Genomic DNA, 16,235 nt, shown 5'->3' with positions numbered 1-16,235 from the left:
GGGGAATTTAAATTCAGTTAATTAAATAAAATCTAGACTAAGAAGCGAGTATCAGTAATGGTGACCATGAAACTACCGGGTTGTTGTAAAACCCATCTGGTTCACTAAAGTCCCTTTAGGGAAGGAAACCTGCCGTCCTTAACCGGTCTGGCCTACATGTGACTCCAAACCCACAGCAATGTGGTTGATTTTTAACTGCCCTCTGAAATGGCCTAGCAAGCCACCCAGTTGTACAATCCCGCTACAAAAAGACATAATAAGAATAAAACCGGACAGACCACTAGGCACCGAACATAACAAAGGCAAACCAAGCCTAGTCAACCCTGCAAAGTCCTTCTCACTAACATCTGGGGACTTGAGCCAAAGTTGGGAGAGCTGTCCTACAGACTAGTCAAGCAACAGCCCGATATGGCCATAGTCACAGAATCATACCTTTCAGCCAACTGTCCCAGACTCCTCCATCACTATCCCTGGGTATGTCCTGTCCCACCGGCAGGACAGACCCACCAGAGGTGGCGATACAGTGATATACAGTCAGGAGGGAGTGGCCCTGGGAGTCCTCAACATTGATTCCAGACCCCATGAAGTTTCATGGCATCAGGACAAACAGGGGCAAGGAAACCTCCTGCTAATTAATCAGTCCTCCTCCATGCTGAGCACAACTGGGAGGAAGCACTGAGGGTAGCAAGGGCACAGAATGTACTCTGGGTGGGGGACTTCAATGTCTATCACCAAGAGTGGCTCGGTAGCATCACTGCTGGCCGAGTCCTGAAAGACATAGCTGCCAGACTGCGGCAGGTGGTGAGAGAACCAACAGAAGGGAAACCCTAATTTACCTCGTCCTCACCAATCTACCTGCTGCAGATGCATCTGTCCATGACATTATTGGTAAGAGTGACCACCGCACACTGATGCTCAGTTTGGGTTCCGCCAGGACCACATGGCTCCAGACTTCATTACAGCCTTGGTCCAAACAAGGACAAAAGAGCTGAATTCCAGAGGTGAGGTGAGAGTGACTGCCCTTGACATCAAGGCAGCATTTGACCGAGTGTGGCACCAAGGAGCCCTAGTGAATTGAAGTCAATGGGAATCGGGGGGAAAACTCTCCAGTGGCTGGAGTCATATCTAGCACAAAGGAAGATGGTAGTGGTTGTTGGAGGCCAATCATCTCAGCCCTAGAACATCGCTGCAAGAGTTCCTCAGGGCAGTGTCCTAGGCCCAACCATCTTCAGCTGCTTCATCAATGACCTTCCCTCCATCATAAGGTCAGAAATATTCAGGGATGTTCGCTAATGATTGCACAGTGTTCAGTTCCATTTACATTTCCTCAGATAATGAAGCAGTCCGTGCCCGCTTGGGCTGATAAGTGGCAAGCAACATTCGCGCCAGGCAATGACCATCTCTAACAAGAGAGAGTCCAACCCACTCCCCTTGACATTCAACAGCATTACCATTGCCGAATCCCCCACCATCAACATTCTGGGGGTCACCATTGACCAGAAGCTTAACTGGGCCAGCTACATAACTACTGTGGCTAAAAGAGCAGATCAGAGGCTTGGTACTCTGCGGCGAGTGACTCACCTCCTGACTCCCAAAAGCCTTTCCACTCTCTACAAAGCACGAGTCAGGAGTGTAATGGAATACTTTCCACTTGCCTGGATGAGTGCAGCTCCAACAAAACTCAAGAAGTTCAACACCATCCAGGACAAAGCAGCCTGCTTGATTGCCACCCCATTCACTCCCTTCACCACCGGCGCACAGTGGCTGCAGTGTGCACCATCCACAGGATGCACTGCAGCAACTCGCCAAGGCTTCTTTGACAGCAACTCCCAAACCCGCGACCTCTACCACCTAGAAGGACAAGAGCAGCAAGCACATGGGAACAACACATTCCCCTCCAAGTCACACACCATCCCGACTTGGAAATATATTGCCGTTCCTTCATCGTCGCTGGGTCAATATCCTGGAACTCCCTTCCTAACAGCAGAGTGGAAGTACCTTCTCCCCACGGACTGCAGCGGTTCAAGAAGGCTGCTCACCACCACCTTCTCAAGGGCAATGAGGGATGAGCAATAAATGCTGGCCTTGCCAGTGATGCCCACATCCCATGAATGAATAAAAAAAAGACTGAAAAACAAGAACTCAAGGATAGTAATATTCAGATTGCTTCCTCGTGCAATGCGCTGGACGATTAAGAAGAGTAAGATCGTGAAAGCCAATGTGTGGCTGCGGGTTTGGTGCAGAAGAGATAGATTTGCATTCTTGTGGCATTGATGAGAGTTCTGGAACATAGAAACATAGAAAATAGGAGCAGGAGTAGGCCATTCGGCCCTTCGAGCCTGCTCCGCCATTCAATATGATCATGGCTGATCCTCTATCTCAATACCATATTCCCACTCTCTCCCATACTCGTTGATGCCTTTTGTGTCTAGAAATCTATCCAGCTCCTTTTTAAATATATTCAGTGACTTGGCCTCCACAGCCTTCTGTGGTAGAGAGTTCCACAGGTTCACCACCTTCTGAGTGAAGAATTTTTTCCTCATCTCAGTCCTAAATGTCCTACCCCATATCCTGAGACTGTGACCCCTTGTTCTGGACCCCCAGCCAGGGGCAACATCCTCCCTGCATCCAGTCTGCCTCGCCCTGTCAGAATTTTATATGTTTCAATGAGATCCCCTCTCATTCTTCTAAACTCGAGTGAATACAGGCCGAGTCGACTTAATGGCAAGTATATCCTTTCTTAGGTAAGGAGACCAAAACTGCACACAATACTTCAGGTGTGGTCTCACCAAGGCCCTGTATAACTGCAGTAAGACATCCTTGCTCCTGTATTCAAATCCTATTGCAATGAAGGCCAACATACCATTTGCCTTCCTAACTGCTTGCTGCACCTGCATGTTTCCTTTCAGTGACTGGTGTACAAGGACACCCAGGTCCCTTTGTACATCAACATTCCCCAATCTATCACCATTTAAATAATACTCTGCCTTTCTGTTTTTCCTTCCGAAGTGGATAACTTCACATTTATCCACATTATACTGCATCTGCCATGTATTTGCCCACTCACTCAACTTGTCTAAATCGCCTTGAAGCCTCTTTGCATCCTCCTCACAACTCACAATCCCACCTAGTTTTGTGTTGTCAGCAAACTTGGAAATATTACATTTGGTTCCCTCATCCAAATCATTGATATATATTGTGAATAGCTGGGGCCCAAGCACTGATCCCTGCGGTACCCCACTAGTCACTGCCTGCCACCCTGAAAAAGACCCATTTATTCCTACCCTCTGTTTCCTGTCTGTTAACCAATTTTCAATCCATGCCAGTATATTACTACCAATCCCACGTGCTTTAATTTTGCACATTAACGTCTTATGTGGGACTTTATCAAAGGTCTTCTGAAAATCCAAATAAACCACATCCACTGGTTCTCCCTTATCTATTCTACCAGATACATCCTCAAAAAACTCCAGTCGGTTTGTCAAACATGATCTCCCTTTCATAAATCCATGTTGACTTTTTCTAATCCCATTGATATTTTCTAAATGTCCTGTTATCACATCCTTTATAGCATTTTCCTTACTACTGATGTTAGGCTAACCGGTCTGTAGTTCCCTGTTTTCTCTCTCCCTCCTTTTTTAAATAGTGGGGTTACATTTGCCACCCTCCAATCTGCAGGAACTGTTCCATAATCTATAGAATTTTGGAAGATGACAACTAATGCATCCACTATTTCCATGACTACCTCTTTTCGTACTCTGGGATGCAGATTATCAGGCCCTGGGGATTTATCGGCTTTCAGTCCCATTAATTTCTCCAACACTATTTTTTTACTAATTTCCTTTAATTCCTCCTTCTCACTGGTTCCTTGGTTCCCTAGATTTCTGGGAAGTTATTTGTGTCCTCTTCCGTGAAGACAGAACCAAAGTATTTGTTTAATTGCTCTGCCATTTCCCTGTTCCCCGTTATAAATTCTCCCATTTCTGACTGTAAGGGACCTACATTTGCCTTCACTAATCTGTTTTTTTACATACTTGTAGAAGCTTTTACAGTCCAATTTTATGTTCCTTGCAAGTTTACTCTCATACTCTATTTTTCCCCTTTTAATCAATCTCTTGGTCCTTTTTTGCTGAATTCTAAACTGCTCCCAATCCTCAGGCTTGCTACTTTTTCTGGCAACTTTATATGACACCTCTTTGGATCTAATACTATCCTTAATTTATTTTGTTAGCCATGGTTGGGCCGCTTTTCCTTTTGTGTTTGTGCACCAGAAAGGAATGTATAATTGTTGCAATTCATGCATTCTTTCCTTAAACGTTAGCCATTGCCTATCCACCATCATGCATTTAAAGAAGCTTCCCAATCTATCATAGCCAAGGTAAGGCTATTCTAAAGGGGCAGTCTTCACCTGAACTCAATGTCCTCATGGAGAGAGTAAATAAAACCGTGGAGAAGGAGTTAAACAAATATGGCAGGCTAGTGAGAAAGTCTACCTTTGAGACAAGAAGGCAAGAATAGGATCAATAAATCTGATGGAATAGAAGCAGAAGTAAATAGTGAAAAAATATTATCAGAGGAGAAAGTGAAAGAAAGAAGCTTTAAAGTAGTGAGAGATAAAACACATTGGGCTCAATTTTCAAAGTAAAAAACGGGGGGCATTGAAAATTGCCACCATTTCATACCCGCCCCCAACCCACCTCCAACCTGCCCAGTTCCGATTTTCACCTGGGCGGGAAGAGGAGTGGGCGACCAACCCGCTCCCAGGAGGCGGGTCGGGTCTTCAAACTTTTCGAGGAGGCTTCAGGCCTCCATTTTTCTCCAATTCCCAATTTCAACCCTGGGGGGCCGGGATTCCCATGCCTTCTATTTAACACCTCTTGAAAGGAGGTGAGAAGGCCTGAGTCTAACAGGTAGGTGCCTAGAAAGGCACAGCTTGGGGCCTGGCGGAGCAGGAGTGCTTCCCCCAGGCCCAACAAGCCTAAGTGCACCGACCCCCCCCCCCCCACCCCGATCACGGACTCCTGACCCCCAATTGCGGACCCCCCGTCCCCTGATCATGGACCCCCGGACCCCGACCCCCATCCTCCCCCTCTGACCCCGATCCCCGACCCCTAACCTCTCCGACCCCTGACCCCAATCCTTCCCCTTTGCCCCCCGACCCTGAGCCCTGACCCCGATTCTCCCCCTCCAACCCACAACCCTGATCCTCCCCCCCCGAACCCCTGGCTCCGATCCCCTGATTCCCCCCGACCCAGGTCCTCCCCCCGACCCAATCCCCCGATCCTCCCCTCCGACCCCCGACCTCGATCCTCCCTCCAACCCCGATCCCCCAATCCCCCGACCCGGATCCTCCCCCCGACCCCCAACTCCGATTCCCCACCCTGATCCTCCTCCTCCAACCTTCGACCCCAATCCTCCCCACTGATCCCCGACCCCGATCCCCCGACCCCGATCCTCCCCCCATTCCAATCCTCCCACCCCGATCCCGATCCTCCCTCCCACTCCGATCCTCCGACCCCCAACCCCCCCACCTCAACGATTGTGGACCCCTGCGATGACCCCCGATCCCGACCCTCCGCCATGACTGACCCCCGATCCCATCCCCATGACTCGCGACCCCGTGCGAACCTATGCCCAACCTGTGCCCATCCATGCCCCCGTGCCCACCCGTGCTGCCCCGTGCACCCCCCATCCACACTAACAAAGACTTACCTACAGACTTACCTGAAGACGTCCTCTCCCTGGCTGGTCCTCCAACTGAGACTAACCTGTCAATCAGGCCGGTCAGTCAGATGGGAAACAGACAAAAAAAATAAAAGACGTCCTTAAGTCAAATTCGTAAGGATGTCTGGGAAACCCAGCCTCAATTTGATTCCCCGCCCCCTTCCCTGCTCCTTGTTAAAATTGAGCCCATTGTTTCAGAGCGAGCAAGGGATATCAAAATTTTTAATGAGAAAACCAGGAAATAGAATAAGGATCAACTCTCCTAAAACTGGAGTCAGGATGTAATGGTATGCATGTGAATGTGCAACGCATTCAAAACAAAATTGGAGAGCATTATAGAGGGACTTGATATAGTACCTATAATGGGCATATGGCTCAGATTTGGACAGGGCTGCGAACATCACGTGCCTTGTTAGAACATTTTCAAGAGAAAAGAAGGGGTGAGATGGAATGGAAGGATGTCCCAGGGGACAGTGTTAAGACAGAATCCATTTGATAGAGCTAGGAAATTGAATGGGAAATGAGACAATGTTCAGCGTGCATTACAGGCCACCAAACAGGAGAGATGAGTTAGAGGAGGAGATCTGCAGGCAATTCAGAGAGATATATAAGAACAACAGGACAATAATATTTGGTGATTTTAATGAAATAAAGGTAATGCACGTGGTCAAAGTGGGGAACCCTTTTAAGAATGCATTCAGGACTGCTCCCTAGTTTCTAGTCCAACAAGGAAAGAAATATTGCCTGATTTGGTTCCGGAATGTAACATGAGGTGAAATAAAATGTGAGAGTAGGAGAAAAATTGGGAAATGCTGACTACAACATAAATTCAACAGAATAAGAATAGAAAAGGATAGTATTTGGCATCAAAATAAATCAGATGTGGGTGCCCTGACACAGCTCGCCTGTCAGGGCCTTACAAAATTCGGCCCCGCCAAGGCCCAGAGAGAAGCCCAGGAAAGAGGTGAGGGGAATGTAAAAGGGTTGAGGACGGCCTCTCCTGACTCCACAAAATACTAAAAACATTTCCATATTTTTAAGCCTTTTTTGAGCGGCCTCCAGCAAACGAATTCAGCATACAATATTGAAATGAGGCCTGTGCTCATTTCAGGTGCTTAAAAAAAGGCCCTGACCAATTTAGCAGTGGCTCGAACTCCTGTGCAAATCGGGCGCAGGTCCCTATACTGCTAAAGTGCTTATTGTTTTGCCTATTTTAGGCCCATAAAATAGGCAATACGATGTAAAATTTAGACACCTCTATTCTCTGACTCTGGCATTTTGTGCATCCTCTCCTCCCTTCATCCACCATTGATGACAGAGTCTTCAGTTGATTGGATCCTTTCCTCTGGAATTCAGTCCCTAAATCGCTCGCTGCCTCATAGAGTCATAGAGTCATAGAGTCATACAGCACGGATAGAGGCCCTTCGGCCCATCGTGTCCGCGCCGGCCATCAGCCCTGTCTACTCTAATCCCATATTCCAGCATTTGGTCCGTAGCCTTGTATGCTATGGCATTTCAAGTGCTCATCCAAATGCTTCTTGAATGTTGTGAGAGTTCCTGCCTCCACAACCCTTTCAGGCAGTGAGTTCCAGACTCCAACCACCCTCTGGGTGAAAAAGTTCTTTCTCAAATCCCCTCTAAACCTCCCGCCTTTTACCTTGAATCTATGTCCCCTTGTTATAGAACCCTCAACGAAGGGAAAAAGCTCCTTAGTATCCATCCTATCTGTGCCCCTCATAATTTTGTACACCTCAATCATGTCCCCCCTCAGCCTCCTCTGCTCCAAGGAAAACAAACCCAATCTTCCCAGTCTCTCTTCATAGCTGAAGCGCTCCAGCCCTGGTAACATCCTGGTGAATCTCCTCTGCACCCTCTCCAAAGCGATCACATCCTTCCTGTAGTGTGGCGACCAGAACTGCACACAGTACTCCAGCTGTGGCCTAACCAGTGTTTTATACAGCTCCATCATAACCTCCTTGCTCTTATATTCTATGCCTCGGCTAATAAAGGCAAGTATCCCATATGCCTTCTTTACCACCTTATCTACCTGTTCCGCCGCCTTCAGGGATCTGTGAACTTGCACACCAAGATCCCTCTGACCCTCTGTCTTGCCTAGGGTCCTCCCATTCATTGTGTATTCCCTTGCCTTGTTAGTCCCTCCAAAGTGCATAACCTCGCACTTTTCCGGGTTAAATTCCATTTGTCACTGTTCCGTCCATCTAACCAACCCATCTATATTGTCCTGCAGACTGAGGCTATCCTCCTCACTATTTACCACCCTACCAATCTTTGTATCATCAGCGAACTTACTGATCATACCTTTTACATTCATATCCAAGTCATTAATGTAGACCTCACCTCTCTCCTTCTTCCCTTTTAAATACCTCCTCAAAGCCAATTCTTTGATCAAGCTTTCAGTAACTTGTCTTAATCTCTCCTTTCATGGCTCAGTACCCATTTTCCTTATGCCTATTTGTGAAATATCTAGGAACATTTTTACATTAAAGGCACTATATAAGTGCAAGTTGTAATATTATCATGGATCCCAATACAATCATTGATTACATTGTTCTGTATTTTGAGAAAAGAGAGGGATTGTACCAGAGAAAATTTAATTGGATAAAAAATGACAAAAGAAAGATTTGGAGAAGTAAAAAAAAAAGCGGAAATCAGAATAAATAAAGCTTTGAAACAAATAGAAAGAGATGAGAAGGGACAGATCCCTGAAAGAAACGGAGAAAGAAAACATACAACAAATTGTTTACAACTCCAGACGCTATATAAATATATAACATTATGTAATTTTGTGCTCTTTGTCTGCTTATAAAGTAGATACCTGTACAGATCTGCCAAGAGAAAATTACTGGTCTTACTTTATCTCAGAAACTGTCACTTTTGATCTCTCTTGCTCTTTGATTGTTTCAAAAACCCTCTGCCTCTTGTGATTTCGATTTCTCTTCCAATCACACATCTTTGTCTTGATATTTTTCCCTCTTTGAAAAAATCTGTGTTGCAATCCTTCACCTTGAAAATGTTCGTTGTCTCTGTATCTGTGTTTCTTTCTTTCCTGATCATACCCTCATATCTCATTTCTGGAAACTCTCTGGGTCTGTTTTTAACATCTCCACCTAGCGTAAATGGGTCACTTACTGCCCAGTTTATGCCTGACACTCGAGGGATTTCCCACCCTCTCCCATCAACGAGCTGTCCTTGGAGCACTGGCTTGGCACGAAGCTCACTGGCTGCATACAAATGAGGCCCGGGACCAATGGTTAAAATGGGCAGGCGGTGGGAATGCGCCACCCACTGATCGCCCATTGTGCACCAAAAGTTAAAATTGGCCTCTCTCTATCTCACTCTCTGTCTCTCACTCTCTCTATCTCTCTTTCATAATTTACACAGAGCTTCATTCCCAGAAGGTTTTATTCTTTCTGACATTGAGAGAATGTAAAGCTGATACTCCTGATATGCTCTCCTTTGATAAAACAGTAATGGCTCAGAGGCAGCTGTAATTTTTATAGTCGGCTTTTATATGTGACCCATGTTGTACCAGAAACATTTATGATTTTGCTATGTATATTCAACAGAGGGAATTGTCCCTCACATGAGTTAAATCACCCAAATCATCTTAGCAAGGACGAGGTAATTCCATTGCCTGTGGCATACATGCTGCCTGGGGTAGTGATATTTCTTGCAGGTCATCCTCCAGTGGCCTTGGACTTCCTTGGTCCACCTCTGCTGCTGCTCCATTTTTTCCAATATATCAAGCAAAGTGGGGAGTTGCCAATGCATCTATGCTGCTGTATGGACTGAAAAAGTTGAATTGCTCCTTACAATGGGGATGATTTTAACTCTACACCCCCGTGGCATAAAACCAGGCAGGCGGGCAGTTAAAATTGCCAAGCTTACTTACCCACCCTGGAGCCGTCGGGAGATGACAGCTTTGTATTTTTTTTTACTTAGTCGCCTGAGGAGGCGCAATGACACCTACCCATAGCCGGTGGGGACCTCTTTAATATATGCATGTCGGGTCCTGATGATGTCATCAGGACCTGACTGCAGTTTTTACTATGAGGCATAAGTGGGAAACAACAGTGATTTTCCTGCCAGGCCAACCCAGCAGTTTTGAACTGACAACAAAACTCACCTGCTGAAATCTATCCCGCAGATCTTTGTGCTGGACACCTGCTGGCTCTCCCCATTGTTTTAACATCCTGCTTTTGGCAGGCAATATTAATGCTGTGTAAGCTGAAAGGAAAGCATAAGCAAATTTGCAGGTTTGCCTTTATTATGCTAAGCAAGGCTTTTACAAGCCAAAAATGTTAACACTGTGTCTATGTGTGAACTTGCATTAAACTGGATTATCTACAAAGAAATTTGAGAAACATGAGGAAAAATATTAAAATGTTCCGTTAATGCAAATGCACAAAATTACTAAACGTTAATGTACCTTTAGCATCTGCAGAGGAATTTCACCATTTAAATATCTGTCCATGCCTGCATATATATTTATGGCAGTCAATATGGGACAAAGGGGTAACAGAGGGAAACAATATTATAGTTTTACATATGGGTCTCAGACAGAATATTCCACTATGGAGTATTGAACCCGCTTTCTAGGGCCAGCTGGACAAGCATATCTAAATGAGAACAAAATTATTAATTCGCAATTATGCTTTGTTTCTGTTGTGAATGAAAAATGTCATAATACAAAGAAAATAATCTACACTATTAGCATTTATTTTTCTAATCATACCAGAGTGTCACATTGAAATCATAAAATTTGAATTACATATTTTTAATCCTGCAATCAAATTTCATTGTAGGTCTTGATTTATAAAATAACATATATTTACCCAGTTATTTATGCCACTGTTCGATCACAGAGGTACGATATGTGATTTACATAGAGACCGATGGATAATTGTGAGTGATATCAATCATTAATATCCTTAAGGAATTCAATTAATATCCAAACCTTGGAGTTGAAATCATGCTGTACGATATTAATAATGAATGTTTCACTGAGTTTATATGAAATTCTTTTGCTATTTTAACAAAGATGTCAACTCATTTATTTTTAAACAGGTTAGCCCCTTTGAGGAATTTCATAAAAATGAGTTACGCATTCATTTTGAACATCATCAAGCAAAGATTCAACCCACATAAAAATTAAGCTCATGCAATTTCTAACCACCATTTGAACTTTGGCTAGTGTCCTGGGGCATAATTTTAACATGGAGGAGGGGTGAATAGTCGCGTGGGAAACCTGGAAAAATTTTGCGTGCGTTGGCTCGAGCAATCGCGACTCAATTGAAGGCTCTTAATGTAACTTTCAGGTTTTGTGACTCCAAGCTGGGCAGCGGGGGTATTGCACACTCAAATGACTTGCTGGGAACCGGAGTATTTAAAGGGCCATTGCAACCATGCATTTTGAGGGAGAAAAGAGGAATTTGCAGACATGGAGCACCAAAGGACTACGCCAGCACCCCAGTTTAACTGCCCAGCGGTCTGAATAGTTCACTCTTTCCATTTTGCAGATCTCCTTATTAAATATGAGTGACTCCCTGGCATCATGGGCATCATGTGTGCCGCTGATCTACTGATGGGTTGCCCAGCTTCGTCGTCCTCTGCGTCCTCCTCCTCCTCATTGTCTTCTTCAATGTTGCCTGCAGATGAGTATGCTTCATGAGCGCATTCCAGCTCCTCCACCGGTAACCCTTTCTGTTGAGTGATGTTGTGCAGGACGTAACACACAACTATTATTCTGCACATCCTTGCTGGTGAGTACTGAAGGGCTCCCCCAGATCAATCCAGGTACCTGAAGCGCATCTTCACTTGGCTTGTTCAATGACAGACCTGGTGGTGATGTGATTGTTATTGTACCACTGCTGTGCCTCGCTGGTGGGGTTTCTCACAGGTGTCATGAGCCATGTCTGCAGAGGGTATCCCTTGTCTCTAAGGAGCCAGCCCTTAAATCTGTCTTGTGCGTGGAAGAGGGCCAGGATGTTGGACTTGTGAGAAATGAAGGAATCATGGCAGCTGCAAGACAACTTGGCACATACCTGCAGAAACCTCTTCCAGTGGTCGCAAACCAGCTGCGCATTGATGAAGTGATATCCCTTTTAGTTGATGAACATCCCTAGCTCATGTGCAGTTCCTCAGATTGCTACATGTGTGCAATCAATTGTGCCCTGCACCCGTGGGAAGCCAGCCAGAGAGTTGAAACCCATTGCTCTCTCAGTCTGGCTGATGGCGTCGCAGGAGAAGTTGGTGTAGTCGGATGCCCTGGCAAACAAGCCATCGTTGACTTATGTGCAGACGATTGAGAGACCCTGGTGGTGTCACCGGTGGCACCCTGGAAGGATCCGGAGGCGAAGAAATTGAGGGCAGTGGTGACAGCTGGATAATATATTTATTACTGCACATATATAACTACTGTTCCTGAGCTGGAAAGGCTAAATAATACATGATGTTATGAATATAGATATGACATTTTACAGTTGCTGTATATGGAAGGGTCAAGTGCCAAGGTTACACCTTCCCACCTCCTCAATGTTGCATTACAGATTACAAGTATTTTAAATGGTTGTTTGATAAACGTCAACACATTTGCCATGTTACAACAAAAATTACATTATAATGGATTTTTTTTAATGAATGCTGTAAATTCAGACTTAGCAAATCAATGTATAATTGAAAAGAATTAGAGAAGGCATGAGTAGCCATTGAACACCAGTATTTCTGGAAAATACAAGGCACAGGCTAGAAAAAATTGAAATCTTGAAATTAAGGGAATAGGTATAATTTAAAGCTTGAATCTAGTGGGAAATATAATTCCGAATGATAAAACAGCAAATTGGGTACTCTGAGGAGCAACGCAATTCTTGTAGACCATAGTATTAAACAACTGAAGAAGAATATGGTTAGGAATTCTAAGATCTCTGTTGTGGATGGAACAGATACACATTTTCTAATAAACACTATATACAGTATCTAAATAAAGAACCTCTGAGCTATTGAGGGAGATTTTGAGGCCTCCTGTCTGGTAGAAACAGGGCAGCAACACTCCTAAAATGGTGTGGGATGAGTTACCAGGCCGTTCCTGCCAACAGTGTGGCCGATGCTGTATTATCAAGGGTCTTCCGCTAGGTGGCCTGAGCTCCTGCCTGACTCAGGCAGTAGGCTCTTCTAATATGCAAATCGGGGCACTAATAGCTAGGCTGGAAAGCAATTGGGCTATGTGGGCATGCAAGCAAGTAGGTTGGGAAGCATTTGGGGGTGTGGGGGGGCAGGGAACCAGGTGGCTGAGAAACAAGTCTGCTGTGGAGGTGAACAAGCAGGCTGGCTAGGAAGCACTCAGGCTGATGAGCAAATAGGCAGGCAAGAATCATTGCTCCAACTCACCAGTGAGGGAAGAAAGAATGAACTTGCATTTATATAGCACCATTTATGCCCTCAGGATGTCCCAAAGCGCTTTGCAGCAAATGAAGTACTTCTGAAGTGCAGTCACTGTTGTTATGTAGAGAAATGCAGTGTCAATTTGGACACAGCAAGGTCCCACAAACAGCAATAAAAGAAATGTTCAGATAATCTGTTTTTTTAGTCATGTTGGTTGAAAGATAATTGTTGACCAGGACACTGGGAGAACTCCCCAGCTCTTCTTTGAATAGTGCCATGGGATCTTTTACATTCACCTGAGAGTACAGATGGGCCTTTGGGTTAACGTCTCATCGAAAGTATCTCCAACAGTGCAGCACCTCCGATTCTTCAGAGATCCAGGTTCCAACCCCACCTGGACTCATCCACCCCTCTTCCCCCTCTCTGTAGAAACTAGTTGTACAGATTCCCCCCTCCCTCCAAATTGGCCTGGGTTTTTATCTTTTTTTGCCTCTCCCAGGGGATCACATGGTTTCGGGTGGGGTGGAGTGTGTATATTGTGATGTACAAGGTATCGCAATTAGGACAGGCTGGATGGATCAGAGGGTCTTTTCCTGTCCATCATTGTTTGTATGTTCATACGTACCCTTAAGTAGGCTGGTATTCCTCATCTCATTTGATGTCCTGACCTCTAGACCTACGCTGAGTTAATTTGAGGCTGAGGAAGACAGGAACTCCCAGTGTAGGAAGTTCTTAGGTTCAGCCTTGCTCCCTTTGTGCCAGTGGCCATATTTGGGGTGGGCTGTGGCTCTGCCCCCAAACAAGACCACTGGAAATTCCACTGTAAGGCCAGGATCTGGTATTTCAAGGTGCAGGCAGCATTTGCGGCTGTTCCACCGGCCTCCTGCCAGAGTTACAGTACAAGTCTGCCCCAAGGGCAAACCAATTTCAGTGCCAGAGTGAGGATAGAGAGCTTTTTGTAACTGTTGGCTACAGATCAGAATGCAGGGTGAAATGCATAAGTATAATTGCTAAGGTTAGTCAAAGGTTAATTTTTTTGAAATATGACACAGAAATTTACATATAAACAGGTGTGAAGGACAAAACATGCACATGCGAAATATATGTATATATTAATGTATCCCTTGTATCACAATTACTTGAGTGATACAATTTTTTAATAGCGGAATGATGTATTTAAAGGGAGGCTAGATAAGTACACGAGGGAGAAAGGAATAGAAGGTTATGCTGATAGAGTTAGATTTAGTAGGTGGGAGGAGGCTTGTGTGGAGCATAAACACTGGCATGGACTAGTTGGGCCAAATGGCATGTCTCTGTGCTGTACGTTCTATGTAATTCTATGTCATATTCATGTATTGGATAATATATTATTTTGCTGTTAAGGTGGAGCTGTGTTTAAGCTAGCCTGCCCCTTTTAGGCCAGATGCATAGATTTTGACCTTTGGATAGCCACCCACCCGCCTGTTTGGCAATGGAGAGGCCTGGGCCATTTTGAGATGGTTTCAGACAGGGACAGAAGGCGCTTGAGAGAGAGGTTACAGGAAGTCAGAGAACTTTAAATTTATGAACGCTACTCGCATTCACTGTGTCACTTGTGTGTAAGAGTTAAGTTTCTGAGGACAGAAACAAGCTTAGTTTTACAAGAAAACACATTGGAAGAAGAAAGAAAAATTATGATGATAGATGGAAATTGATGCTGCCGACGTCCAGAGACAATTGTCAACTCAGAAGGGCAAGGTTGTATAAACTCCTGGGATTATTGCTAAAACTGCAAGTTATCAGCAATAAACTGAACTAACTAGATTTTAATATATCTGATAAACTTCCTATTCAAAGCTGTTAACTTGTCAGCTATACATGGAGTCTAGGCTAAACAAATCTTGCTGACGAGTGAATCTTAGACATTGAACATAATAGCAACTTGTAATAAGTCCAGCCCCACTGATATTGAGTTACTGTGATGCACTTGAACTGCCTTTGTAACCTCAGATATTAATTCTATCAGTTAACATTTTCTACCTAAGTACCTTAAGCTCTCTTACTGTTTGATATTATGATAATGTTAATTGTATTTTCATAAGTGTTAATAAAGAAATGTTAGTTCATGATTTTATGGTCTTGTTCACTTGATAGCTTATATGCATCCTAATAGGGAGTTGGTAGTATAAATGTTAATATAATATGGACTCGTTGATGTAAAATGGTTCAAGCGAGCCAAATTAGGCATCTAGAGAGTAGTGGCGAACGGTTGTTTTTCAGACTGGAGGGAGGTATACAGTGGTGTTCCCCAGGGGTCGGTGCTGGGACCATTGCTTTTTTTGATATATATTAATGACTTGGACTTGGGTGTACAGGGCACAATTTCAAAATTTGCAGATGACACAAAACTTGGAAGGGTAGTGAACAGTGAGGAGGATAGTAATAGACTTCAAAAGGACATAGACAGGCTGGTGGAATGGGCGGACACGTGGCAGATGACATTCAATGCAGAAAAATGTGAAGTGGTACATTTCGGTCGGAAGAATGAGGAGAGGCAATATAAACTAAAGGGTACAACTCTAAAAGGGATGCAGGAACAGAGAGATCTGGGGGTATATATGCACAAATCGTTGAAGGTGGCAAAGCAGGTTGAGAAAGTGGTTAAAAAAGCATACGGGATCCTGGACTTTATAAATAGAGGCATAGAGTACAAAAGCAAGGAAGTTATGATGAATCTTTATAAAACACTGGTTCAGCCACAACTGGAGTATTGTGTCCAGTTCTGGGCACCGCACTTTAGGAAGGATGTGAAGACCTTAGAGAGGGTGCAGAGGAGATTTACGAGAATGATTCCAGGGATGAGGGACTTCAGTTACTTGGATAGACTGGAGAAGCTGGGATTGTTCTCCTTAGAGCAGAGAAGGTTGAGAGGAGATTTGATAGAGGTATTCAAAATCATGAAGGGTCTGGACAGAGTAGATAGAGAGAAACTGTTCCCATTGGCAGAGAGGTCAAGAGCCAGAGGACATAGATTTAAGATGATTGTCAAAAAACCCAAAGGCGACATGAGGAAAAACTTTTTTACACAGTGAATGATTGTGATCTGGAATGCACTGCCCGAGGGGGTGGTG

Source organism: Heptranchias perlo, chromosome 8 (assembly GCF_035084215.1).
Source record: "Heptranchias perlo isolate sHepPer1 chromosome 8, sHepPer1.hap1, whole genome shotgun sequence".
In the NCBI taxonomy this organism is placed as follows: Eukaryota; Metazoa; Chordata; class Chondrichthyes; order Hexanchiformes; family Hexanchidae; genus Heptranchias; species Heptranchias perlo.
This window is presented reverse-complemented; position numbering follows the sequence as displayed.